We start from the raw sequence: 13184 nt of genomic DNA on the forward strand, positions 1-13184 counted from the left end.
CGAGCGTTGCTTTTCGTAACCATCAACGATTGGCCTGCTCTTAGTAACCTTTCGGGACTGTCAAATAAGGGATACAATGCATGCACGCACTGCTTACATGAGACTGAAAGTGTACATTTGCCAAATTGTAAGAAGAACGTGTACCTTGGGCATCGTCGATTTCTTCCGAAAATTCATCCAGTAAGAAAGAAAGGCAAGCATTACAACGGCAAGGCAGATCACCGGCCGAAGCCTGCGGAACACACTGGTGCTGAGGTATTTGATATGGTCAAGGATTTGAAAGTCATCTTTGGAAAGGGTCCTGGCGGACAATCAGTTCCGAAGGGAGCTGACGGGCACGCAGCCATGTGGAAGAAGAAATCTATATTCTGGGAGCTAGAATATTGGAAAGTCCTAGATGTCCGCTCTGCAATCGACGTGATGCACGTTACGAAGAATATTTGCGTGAACCTCCTAAGCTTCTTGGGCGTGTATGGGAAGGCAAATGATACAAAGGAAGCACGGCAGGACCAGCAACGTTTGAAAGACCCTGATGACCGGCATCCGGAATGGTTTCAAGGTCGTGCCAGCTACGCTCTGACCAAAGAAGAGAAGGTCATCTTTTTTGAATGCCTGAGCAGTATGAAGGTCCCGTCTGGATTCTCGTCCAATATAAAGGGAATAATAAACATGGCGGAGAAAAAGTTCCAAAACCTGAAGTCTCACGACTGCCACGTGATTATGACGCAATTGCTTCCGATTGCTTTGAGGGGGCTCCTACCGGAAAATGTTCGAGTAGCCATTGTGAAGCTATGTGCATTCCTCAATGCAATCTCTCAGAAGGTAATCAATCCAGAAGTTCTACCACGGTTACAGAACGATGTGATCCAATGTCTTGTCAGTTTCGAGTTGGTGTTCCCGCCATCCTTCTTCAATATTATGACGCACCTCCTGGTTCACCTAGTCGAAGAGATTTTCGTTCTCGGTCCTGTATTTCTACACAATATGTTCCCCTTCGAGAGGTTCATGGGAGTATTAAAGAAATATGTTCGTAACCGTGCTAGGCCAGAAGGAAGCATCGCCAAGGGCTATGGAAATGAGGAGGTAATTGAGTTTTGTGTTGACTTTGTTCCTGACCTTAAGCCGATTGGTCTTCCTCGATCGCGGCACGAGGGGAGACTAAGTGGAAAAGGCACGATCGGAAAGAAATCAACGATATGTATGGACGGCCATTCTCTGACTGAAGCACACCACACTGTACTGACCAATTCCAGCTTGGTGGCTCCGTACTTTGAGAAACACAAGAATATTTTACGCTCGGACAACCCGGGGAAGCCTGAATCCTGGATTAGGAAGGCCCACATGGAGACTTTCGGCAGTTGGTTGAGAAAACATTTAATGAATGACAATGATGTTGTAGATCAGCTGTACATGTTGGCCAAGACACCATCTTCGACTATAACGACTTTCCAAGGGTACGAGATAAATGGGAATACATTTTACACGATCGCCCAAGATAAAAAGAGCACCAACCAAAACAGTGGTGTCCGCTTTGATGCAGCAACCGAGAATGGGCAAAAGGTCACATATTATGGTTACATAGAGGAGATATGGGAACTTGACTATGGACCCTCCTTTAAGGTCCCTTTGTTCCGGTGCAAATGGTTCAAGCTAACAGGAGGTGGGGTAAAGGTGGACCAGCAATACGGAATGACAATGGTGGATTTCAACAATCTTGGTTACCTTGACGAACCATTCGTCCTAGCGAAAGATGTCAAGTTTCCAGGCGAGGCGCCAAGGACAACAAGTCCACCCCCCTACGGTGGTGGTGGTGGCGGTGGCGGTGGTGGTGGTGGTGGTGGTGGTGGCGGTTCACCTACACCTCCGTCACGTCAGCCGACGCCGCCCCCCAGTCCACAACGTCCGGCGGGTGATCAGCCGCCGCCCCCCAGTCCTCGTCCGGCGGGTGATCAGACGCCGCCCCCCAATCCACCTCCGGCAAAGAAGCAGAAGCAGTCCTGGATTATTAACCCGGACCCTTATGTACCTAAGACCACAAAGGTACCGGAGCCATCACTGAAGCCTCTCCCCACAAGGCCTTGGGAACGTAGTGCCGAGGAAGTCGACGCGGCCGCGGCTGCTGATTTGGAGAAATGGAAGGCGGACTGCAAGAAGAAAAGAGAGCCCGAGCCCAAGCCAGTATTTTCTGACGAGCAAAAGAAGTGGGCTAAGTCATTTTTGAGCACACCGTCCCAAGCCGCGAAGAATCTGCCTAACGACTATGCACGTGAACTTCGCAGGCAGGCACTCATGTTCAAGGAGAACAAAGAGCGGGAGAAGGCCGAAAGTAAAAAAAGCGGGAAACAAGTTGCCCAGCTCGGGGAACAAAGTAAACAATCGATTGCCCCGCTTATAGTGGAAGCCTTCTGTCCGGATGCCCCCGAGATCATACAAGCTGCGGCAGCACAGGGATTGACTGTAACGAGTGCCAGAGAACAAGCGGCCAACTTAGGTATTACTCTTCGTGAACTGTTAGGCCTTGATGAGGCGCCAGTGAAGGAGGTAGTAATTACATATGTCAAGAATGGGCCTCTCGTCGAGCCTGCGCAGGAAAAGGATCTACCTCCACAAATGAAAGGTCTGCTGAAATGGTACAAGGGTTACATAAAAAATAAAAACACCAAAGAATATATTTATGCGGAAGTTAGACATGAGCATCACTTCAAACATTACTATGTACAAATTGAACTGAGTGAATTGTTCCAGCTTTTCAATCTGCGCGAGCTCGATAAATCTATCATCAGTTGCTACGTTCTGTAAGTGATTTATTAATTTCTACCCCATCTCGTTCATATTGCCTGCACTATATATATGTCCTAACTATATTGTTGTGTCCGCTATTATACATGCAGAATGAAGATTAAGGAATGTAGAGTAAGGAACATCCATGATGTTGGGTTCATTGACCCACACATCGTTAATGGACATGTGTTGGAGCGTTACCCCGCCGACGTGGAGGCAGACCTGTGGCAGTTTCTTACAAAGCAGGAACTCAAAAGTGATATTCTATTTCCTTACCATTTTGAGTGAGTGTTTCTGTCTTGAGCACATTCTCTTTTGTTTACTCCATGCATGGTATGTGGCCGGCTAATCGATGAGTTATGCATGACGTACTGTGCATGTATCGTGTCCGCAGGTTCCACTGGATTCTGCTAGTAATTAAAGTTAACACCTCAGAATGTCTCGTCCACGACTCTGTGAATATGGATCCAAAGCTTTGGGGCGGCATGAGAAGAATGCTGCAGAAGTAATTATTTTCATTCATTTGCGCTCTATATCGATCGGCCTATTTCGTTCATTTCCTAATATCAAGTAACTAATTGATAACTCTCTTGTTCATTTAATTTTCTTTGCCTCGTAGGGTTTGGAGACGGTTCGTAGATACAAAGGTCGGTGAATTCAAAAAAGAGCTAGATTTCAAAATGTTAAAGGCTAAGAATGCTGGGGATATTCAGCCACCGGAGACCAATCTATGTGGATACTATGTCTGTGAGATGATCCGGAGATACACCTCTGAGCGGGTTCCGAGTGATACCAATGCTAAGAGGAATAACCTCCGGTGGATGCTTAGTCCAGAAGCTCGCTTCCGACCACTTCAAGAGGAACTAGCTGGATGGTTCAGCAGGGAAGTCCTCCATCCTAAAGGAGAACACTATTACGAGGACGTAGAACTTTATATGCATTAAATCATGTATGGAAACTTGTTCAAAATTGTATATGGTCATCCGATGATATTGAATATATATTGTATATTCCTCTTGAATTCTTTTTAGTTCTAATTTCAAATTTATTTAAAATTGTACATTCATATGCATGTATGTAGTACCGTAGAATATATGAAACTCCTTCAAAATTAAAATAAAGCACAAAAGAAATAAAACAATACAAATTAAACAGAAAACAGGTTTAAGGGGGGGGGGGCTAAAACCCTAAACCTGCGGCGGCCTTTAGTCGCGGTTGGCCAGAAGAACCGCGACTAAAGGTCCTCCGCCCCGACGGCCACCTGGCGCCCACGTGGACGGGCCTTTAGTCGCGGTTCTTAAGCAACCGCGACTAAAGGGGGGGGCCTTTAGTCGCGCCCGTTCTGTCGCGGTTGTGCAACCGCGACTAATGGCAGTTGCGAACCGCGACCAAAGGCCCTTTTTCCACCAGTGTCTTGTAATGTGAAAGGATGGTTGACAAGTACTTTGACTCCAACGGAGTAGAGACAGAATTGACAGACTTTGGTGAACCGCCTCGTGCAAACATGGTTCCTTGCGGCAGTACAGTGCCAACACGCAGATTCTTCTTCAAGAACAACATGCCAGTCTGAACTTTGATCTGGTGGCGTTTGGCTTGTGCTTCAGGAACAACAGAAGCTGCATAGTTATAAATTAAAAAAATGATATCAGTTCATCAAAAATATCGACATGCAAAAATTATTTAGGAGATTCAATACATATATAAACAAACTAAGAGCTTTTATCCGGCCTGAACACTTGCTAAAATTGGTAAGGGTGGCGCAAGTACTTGGTAAGGGTAGCACATGTGCTTACTTGAAGGTGTGTGATCTGGATCCCAATGTACCGCATAAGCACTTGCACCAAAACCATTTACTTCTGGAGAAAATAACAAACTATGAGTTGATTCACAACTAACATTTTTGCAACTTGGTTCAGATAGCATAGGCACTTACTTGAAGGTGAGTGATCTGGATCCCAATGTACCGCATAAGCACTTGCACCAAACCCATTTTCTTCTATAGAAAATAATAAAGGATGAATTATTCACAATTGACACAATCTTGAATTGGTAAACATTGCATAAGTACTTACCTGAAGGGGCATGATCTGGATCCCAGTGTACCCATAAGCACTTTCACCAAAACCCCTGTCTTCTATAGGAAATAACACATATGTGATATATGATTCAGACTTGCCATATACAGAACTTGATAAGGTAGCACAAGTACTTACTTGAAGGGGCACGATCTGGATCCCAATGCACCGCATAAGCACTTTCACCAAACCCATTTCCTTCTGCAGGAAACAACAAACTATGAGTTGATTCACAATTAACACATGCTTGAGTTGTACACATAGCATAAGAAGTTACTTGAAGGTGAATGATCTGGATCCCAGTGCACCGCATAAGCACCCTCACCAAAACCGTTTTGTTCTGCAGGAAATAACAAGCTACATGAGGCGATTCAGACTTCACCCAATCTCAACTTGGTAAAGCTAGTACGAGTACTTACGAGAAGGAGCATGATCTGGATCCCAATGTACCGCATAAGAACTTGCATCAAAACCATTTTCTTCTGCAGAAAATAACCAACTATGAGTTCATTCACAACTAACACTTTTGCGACTAGGTCCAGATAGCATAGGTACTTACTTGAAGGTGAGTGATCTGGATCCCAATGTACCACATAAGCACTTGCACCAAAACCATTTTCTTCTACAGAAAAATAATAAACCATGTGTTGATTCACAGTTGACACCATCTTGAAATGGTAAAGATTGCATTAAATTAGTACTTACTTGAAGGTGCTTGATCTGGATCCCAATGTACTGCATAAGCACTTTCACCGAAACCCTTGTCTTCTATAGGAAATAACAAATATATGATATATGATTCAGACATGCCATATTCAAAACTTGAGAAGGTAGTACAAGTACTTACTTGATGGTGCATGATCTGGATCCCAATGTACTGCATACGCACTTTCACCAAAACCCTTGTCTTCTATAGGAAATAACAAATGTGTGATATATGATTCAGACCATATTCAAAACTTGATAAAGTAGTACCAATACTTACTTGAAGGGGCACGATCTGGATCCCAATGTACCGCATAAGCACTTTCAGCAAGCCCATTTCCTTCTGCGTGAAATAACAAACTATGAGCTGATTCATATAATTAACACATGCTCGACTTGTACAGATATAGGTACTTACTTGAAGGGGCATGATCTGGATCCCAATGTACCGCATAAGCACTCTCATCAAAACCGTTTTCTTCTACAGGAAATAAAAAGCTATGAGGTGATTCAGACTTCACACACTCTCAAGATGGTACAGCTAGCGTTAGTACTTACTTGAAGGGGCATGATCTGGATCCCAATGTACCGCATAAGCACTATCGCCAAACCCGTTTCCTTCTGCAGGAAATAAAAAGCTATATGAGGTGATTCAGACTTCACACAATCTCAACATGGTAGTGCTAGCGTTAGTATTTACTTGAAGGGGCATGATCTGGATCCCAATGTACCGCATAAGCACTATCGCCAAACCCGTTTTCTTCTGCAGGAAATAACATATGAGTTCTGTTGAGTTTCAACCATAGGATCGGTCAAATAAAATTGCACACGCACACGCACGCAAAAACTTTGGCCAAGGGTACGTCTCGCACCCTAAAGTTTCTATTTACTTCTTCTTTTTGCTCTCAACGATACTGGGAATGGGGCGTGTAAGAATACCTAGACTCATCAAGCTATAGACACACGTAGCCTACTAGTGTTGGACATGTCCAACAAAACCTGACCGGAGTTGACATCTACTAGTACAAACTCTATTCAATTTGAACCTGACATGAGCAAAACAAACGTCATAGCCAACTAGCTAGTACTACTACACGCCAGCCAGCTAGCTTGCACCTAATTACTCTACCAAGTTCATTCACAATAATCCTCGCCTTGGTACAGATAGCATATATATAGGTACTTACTTGAAGGGGCGTGATCGGGATCCCAATGTACCGCATAAGCACTTTCACCGAATCCATTTTCTTCTACAGGAAATAACAAAATATAAGTTGATTCTAAATCAACAGATTCTCGACTTGTACAGATAGCATAGGTACTTACTTGAAGGTGCGTGATCGGGATCCCAATGAACCGCATACGCACTTTCACCGAATCCATTTTCTTCTACAGGAAACAACGAATTATTAGCTGATTTTAAATCAACAGATTCTCGACTTGTACAGATAGCACGGGTACTTACTTGAAGGTGAGTGATCTGGATCCCAATGTACCGCATAAGCACTTGCACCAAAACCGTTTTCTATAGGACATATCACACTATGAGATGATTCAGGCATACCACATTGTCAACTTGATAAGGCAGCACGAGCACACTTACTTGAAGGTGTGTGATCTGGATCCCAGTGTACCGCATAAGAACTTTCATCAAAACCTTTTTCTTCTAGAGGAAATAACAAAATGTGAGTTGTCTCAGAATTAGCACATTCTCAGCTCGATATGGTAGCACAAGTCCTTACCAGGTGGTGCATGATCTGGGTCCCAATGAACCGCATAAGCACTCGTATCAAAAGCATTATCTTCTGTGGGAAATAACAAACTATATGAGGTGATTCAGAGTTCAGACTTGAAACAGTCTCAACTTGGTAAATCTAGCACTGGTACTTACGAGAAGATGGGGGTTCAACCCTGTCGCTGGACTCACCAAAGGTGAGCAGGAGCATGAAAATGGCTATTGCCGTGAGCTTTGTCGCCATGTCTAGATCAACTACAAATGGAGTTCTGTTGGGCGAGGAAGAAGGGATGGACTAGGCGCCTATTTGTAGTGGGAAAAAAAGCGGTGGTAGCAACCAATCCGCAATTTTCTCTATTTATTTACTACCTACGCTGTGGTTTGGAAACAAACCATAAGGGATAGAAAATGGTTACATTTTAACTGGAATAATATCTCCCCACGAATGCTCCTTACCCTTTTTTAACTGCAATAATATCCCCCAAATCACGCGGTTTAATTACCAGCCCATAATAAGCGGATTAACACCACCCCCCACCCACAGCGTGCGATAATCTCGCCTGACATGCAATGTCCGGGAATTAAACATCACTACCTACCTGAATGGTCTTGAATGTGTGTGTTTGAACCAATAAGATTTTATTCCTCAAATAATAGACAGGTAATTTACAATGAGAAATGATTAGCATCCACCGGCGGATTGCTCCCAAACGTCAACCGCCTCCATCGTCTACCACGTGTCCATGTGGCCCCGCCCGTTGTCGACCTTTCCTTCCCCAGAAACATCACAACCTCATCGCTTTCGTCTCACCCGGGAACAGTTGCAGGGCCTCGGCTCGCATGGGCATCGGTTGTAAAGTGACTATAAATTTCTATAACGAGACCTCTGTTGCAGAATAATTCTGCAACAAATCTCTGTTGCGAAAAATTTCTGCAAATTTCCTGACTTCTGTAACAAGACTTTTGTCACAGTTTTTTTTTTTGCGACAAGACCTCTGTTGCAAGGAAAAAAACTGTAACAAGGCCTTTGTTGCCAACAAAATCTGCAACTAGACCTATGTTGTAAAAATTTCTGCACCACCACACATGTTGCAAAAGTCCTTCCGCAACATCATCTATGTTACAAAAAGATGAAGACAAAAAAAATCTGCAACACAACCCCTGTTCGCTCGTACTACACGTGTCCCACGTGACATATGCCCCTGAGTCCTCATGGCTCCCCTCAATTTCTTCTGCAACAACACCAATGTTGCAGAAGTTTCTACCAAAACATAAGCCATGTTGCAAAAATAGTGAAGATATTTTTTTTCAACAAACCTATGTTGTAAAAAGAAACTGCAACAAGACCTCATTTGCAAAAAAGTTCTGCAACACAGACTGTGTTCAGAAAGGTAAATAGCGATTCTGACATTTTGCAACAAGCATCGTGTTGCGGGGCTTCTGCAACACCGCTCTTGTTGCAAAAGGGAGATGGTGCTCCTGAATGGGGATCGGATGGACATCCCCGCGTCCATCCAACAGCCAGTGAGGCGGCGGATGTTTCTAATTATCCGCCGGACGACTAGCGTGGCCGTAAATAGCATGAGAAATAAAGTCAAGGGTAGTAGATTCCGAGAACATGGAAGTTTTTTGACTAAAAGAATTTTGTGCTAATCCATGAGCCACCTCATTTGCTTCACGAAGCGAAAATGTGTGATAGATAGAACCCAGGTGCCCCGACAGCCCCTTATCCAATGCGTTCAGTGATTCCAAGATTCATGTTGTGGAATTGTCAGCGGCAGTTCACTTCCCATGTCATGGCAATAACGCAGATAATTTATAGACACAACTAGGGTCAGTGTAGGCATGCTAGTAGGTCACAGGTAGGATAGGACCAGTGGCGGAGGACCCGCGAGGGTTGGAGGCCGCCCTACCTTGATTTGGCCGGTGCAGGCAGGGCGCGAGGCGGTGCAGCCACGCAATGGCGTTGCCGATGGCTGAGTGACCAAAGCCCATCTCCTACGTCAACTTTTGTCCGTCCTCTGTCACTTGGGTAGGACAGTGGTAGCCCTGGCAGGAGGCTAGGAGGGCCATCAGGGTGAAAAGACCTTAGAGCATCTTCAGTCGTGCCCCCAACAAAGCCCCCATTTTCGCGCCGACGCTGAAAAAATGACCTAGTCGCGTTCACAGAAGCCCATTTTTCGCCGGCTTGGGCCGAAATTAGCGCCGGCGGACCCAGGTCGAACCCGGCGCGCTGGGGGGTTGCCCGAGGGCACCGGGGCGAACGTTTTTTACGCGAAAGAGCCGCGGGCCCGCCGAGTCAGCGACGCGCGCCCCGAGGGCACCGCGTGGAATCAATGGTAAGGCTGCTGCCGGTCAGCATTGCCACTGATTCCTCATCATGGGCGGCGCGTCACGGGCGGTGCGGCGATGCCTCCCCTCCCGCCACGCGTACACACGGCGCGGGGCTATATAAACTAGTGGCCTCCCTCGCCTCTGGCCACACCAGCCCACAGCCGCCCGCCGACCGCCACCGAGCTCTGCCTCTCTCCCCATGCGCAGCCGCCCACCAACGGCTTCGGCCGCCGCTCGCTCCATGAGTGGGAGGCCTGGCCGCTCTTCGAGGCAAACATCCCGGCGCCACCGGACATGTGCGCCGGGCCGACGGGGTGGAGGCTCAAGAACGGGAGCATCCCCATTCCCCCGGTGCCCGACGTCGAAGCACGCCCCGCCATCTTCGCCGTCCAGGTCGACCGCGTGCGAGCGTCCCTGACGGAGGAGCAGCGCGCCCTCCCCCAGTACGCCGCCGACAACCACGCGTCGTGGGTGGCGTACTTCCAGCACCGCCAGGCGCAGAGGCTGGCGTCCACCAATGGGGCGCCAGTGGTGGGCGACGTCAAGAACAGCGAGGGGCGTCGCGTATGGTGGGGCGCCCCCGGCCGCAATGCTCCACGACGTGCCGGAGTACCTCGAGGACGGCAATGACCCGCCACTGGCATACCCTGCCGCGGCGGCCGCCCCGGTCCCCCGCCGGAGCGCTGGACAATGGATGCCCAGGAGGTTCGGCTCCTCCTCGACTTCCTCCTCTCACTCCTCCTCCCGCTCTTCTTCCCATTCTTTCGGCTCGCTGGCGGTGTTCGACGTCAAGGCCTAGCTCGCAACGGAGATGCCGCTCGACCGACGCACCCGCAGCGCCGGCATCGTCATCAATGAGGGCGGCCAGCGCGCCTCCTCCTCGGCTCCTCCGCGCTACGTCAAACTGAAGACGGAGCCGGGGCTCGCCGCCGTGAAAACGGTGCCGGGGCATGCCGCCGTGAAGACGTATTCCGGGATCGCCGGCGGGGAGCTCGACGACGCGGTGGCCCTGAAATGGGCGCGCATGGAAATGTAGCGCCAGCGCCGCGCCCTACAGCAGTTCGAAGCTCGGCACCGGGGCCGCGATGAGGGAGGCGTTGTCATCCTCGACGACAGCGCCGCCGCCGCCGCCGCCACCGGTCCGCCGGGGCAACGCCGGGCAGGGGTCTAGTAGGGGCGGCCGTGTCAAGGAGGAGAAGGCCGCCAACGACGACGGCGAGGATGGCGGCGACGTCGGCGACTTCGCCGCGCTCAGCGACTTCTTCAGCCCTTAAGTTGTAGTTGCGGCCTTTTTTAAATAACTTTGCTATGTAATGTCAAACATGTCGAATATATGCCCAGTTTACCGAATTTTAGCCGAATAATTTATCCAATTTGCCGAACTTTGCCGAATACCTTTTTTCTAAAACATAAACGGTGTCTGAGGGGCGGTCCTGGGGTCGGCGGCTGGAAATCCACTCGCCCCCACACCGATTTTTAGCGCCGGCTCGCCCCTAGACGGCGATTTTACGTGCCCTTTAGGGGGCCAACGGCTAGAGATGCTCTCACACTGGTGTATCTCATGTAGATCATATACTGGAACGTGGCTCCAAGTCTGGTCAGATCATCATGGGGCCCTAGGCATTTCAGTTGAGCGGCAGTTTTTATATGTACCATGCACATTAAAGATTCATGTACTGGTCAAATGTCTATGTGATTCATGACTACTAAGTCACATCTGTAATATCCGGCATTACGCACTGGTTGGCATTATATTATCTATTTACTATTCATTTGGTGACATCATGCGTCGATGCGAAACCTAATATATAGACTAGGTAATTGCCGTGCATTGCAATGGGGTATACATATCTTAGTGGTTTCACTTCAATCATGTCAAACTTGTATCTTAGGATCCTCTTGCAGATCAAACGACATTGTAGATTTTTTTACGGTCTTCTTTCTTCACCAACTATAGTCAAATCTCTGCCTATTCAATCCAAGCTCGACATCCCGTCAATGTGGCATCCGACTCATAATCCGCCACAAACTTAAATGAAGAACAAAATAAATAAATAAGCATTTGCTCAGTCAACCTCGTCCATTGATCTAAGTGGCTAAACCCACATAAAATGGACATCAACATCAATTCAACCGCTCGCTTCCTAGCGGTGTCGTGCAATTATAGAATGATGCCTCCATTATTACTACCACTATCCTTATGTTGCTACCAAATATATTACGCAAGATCTTTATATGTACTCTAAGAAGCATGTTTTTTTTTCCGAAAAGAAGACTCCCCGGCCTCTGCATTAGAACGATGCATACCGCCACATTTATAAATAAATAAAGCTGTTCAACAAGGTCTTATGTCTGGAAACAAAAAACGGCAAGCTCACAAAGAGGCACAACGCCAAAAACAAGAGGGCCAAAAGCCACAACCGGCTGGCAAAATAAAGATATGTAAACTAATTGTCTATCCTATTAAATGATCGCCATCCAAACCGGTTGAAGATATCCCGCGCTACCATCTTTCACTGGACAGATCCAGTAACCAAACGCTCCCTGACCTCCGTCGGAGTGAGTAATGACCACATACGGATCAACGCATTAGTTCGGAATAAAACCTGCAAAAAATGAATATTTGTTTTTCTGTTAAAAGCCAAATCATTTCTGCAATTCCAAATTGCCCACAACAAAGCACATACTCCTACACGAATGTGTCTAGCTGTTTCAGACTCTATCCCAACAAGGCATGTTCCAAATAATGTACTGACCGAATTCAGAGGAGTAATGTTAAAGGCAATATGCACCGTGTGCCACAAAACCCTTGCCAACGGGCAGTCAAAGAAGATGTGCTTGATAGATTCGTCCCGATCACAAAAACTACACCTAGTAGATCCTGTCCAGTTGCGCTTAACCAAATTATCCTTTGTTAAGATGACTTGTTTATGCACAAACCACATAAACACTTTAATTTTCAAAGGAACTTCGACTTTCCAAACCACTTTGGAACTAGGAATAACACTAGAGTTAATGACATCGATATACATCAAGACTTAACTGTGAACTATCCAGACCTAGTAAGCTTCCAACACAACTAATCGGGCTGATGAGATAGCTGAACCTCAATCAGTCTACTCACCAAATGAAGCCATGCTTCCCACCGGTCGCCCACAAGCGCCCTCCTAAACTGAATATTAAGGGGAATGGACTGCAAAATCGTGGAAACAAGAGCATCACGTCGTTGAACAATACGATACGGGACAAATACTCAAGTGCTAACGGCGTTTCACCAAGCCAAGTATCCTCCCAGAAACGAGCGGTGTTTCCATTACCGACTATAAACTTAGTTCTATTAAAGAAGGCAGCTTTGACTCTCATAAGCCCCTTCCAAAACGGCGAGTCTGTCGATCTCACTGTCGCCTGGGACAACATCTTGGACTGCAGATACTTACTACGGAAAATCTACGCCCATGTGGCCTCAGTCTCACCTGAAAGTTTATAGAGCCACTTGCTGAGAAGACATCTGTTCTTGACTTCAAGATTCTCAATACCAAGGCCCCCCGGTCCTT

This window comes from Triticum dicoccoides, chromosome 6B (genome assembly GCF_002162155.2).
Source record: "Triticum dicoccoides isolate Atlit2015 ecotype Zavitan chromosome 6B, WEW_v2.0, whole genome shotgun sequence".
NCBI classification, from domain to species: domain Eukaryota; kingdom Viridiplantae; phylum Streptophyta; class Magnoliopsida; order Poales; family Poaceae; genus Triticum; species Triticum dicoccoides.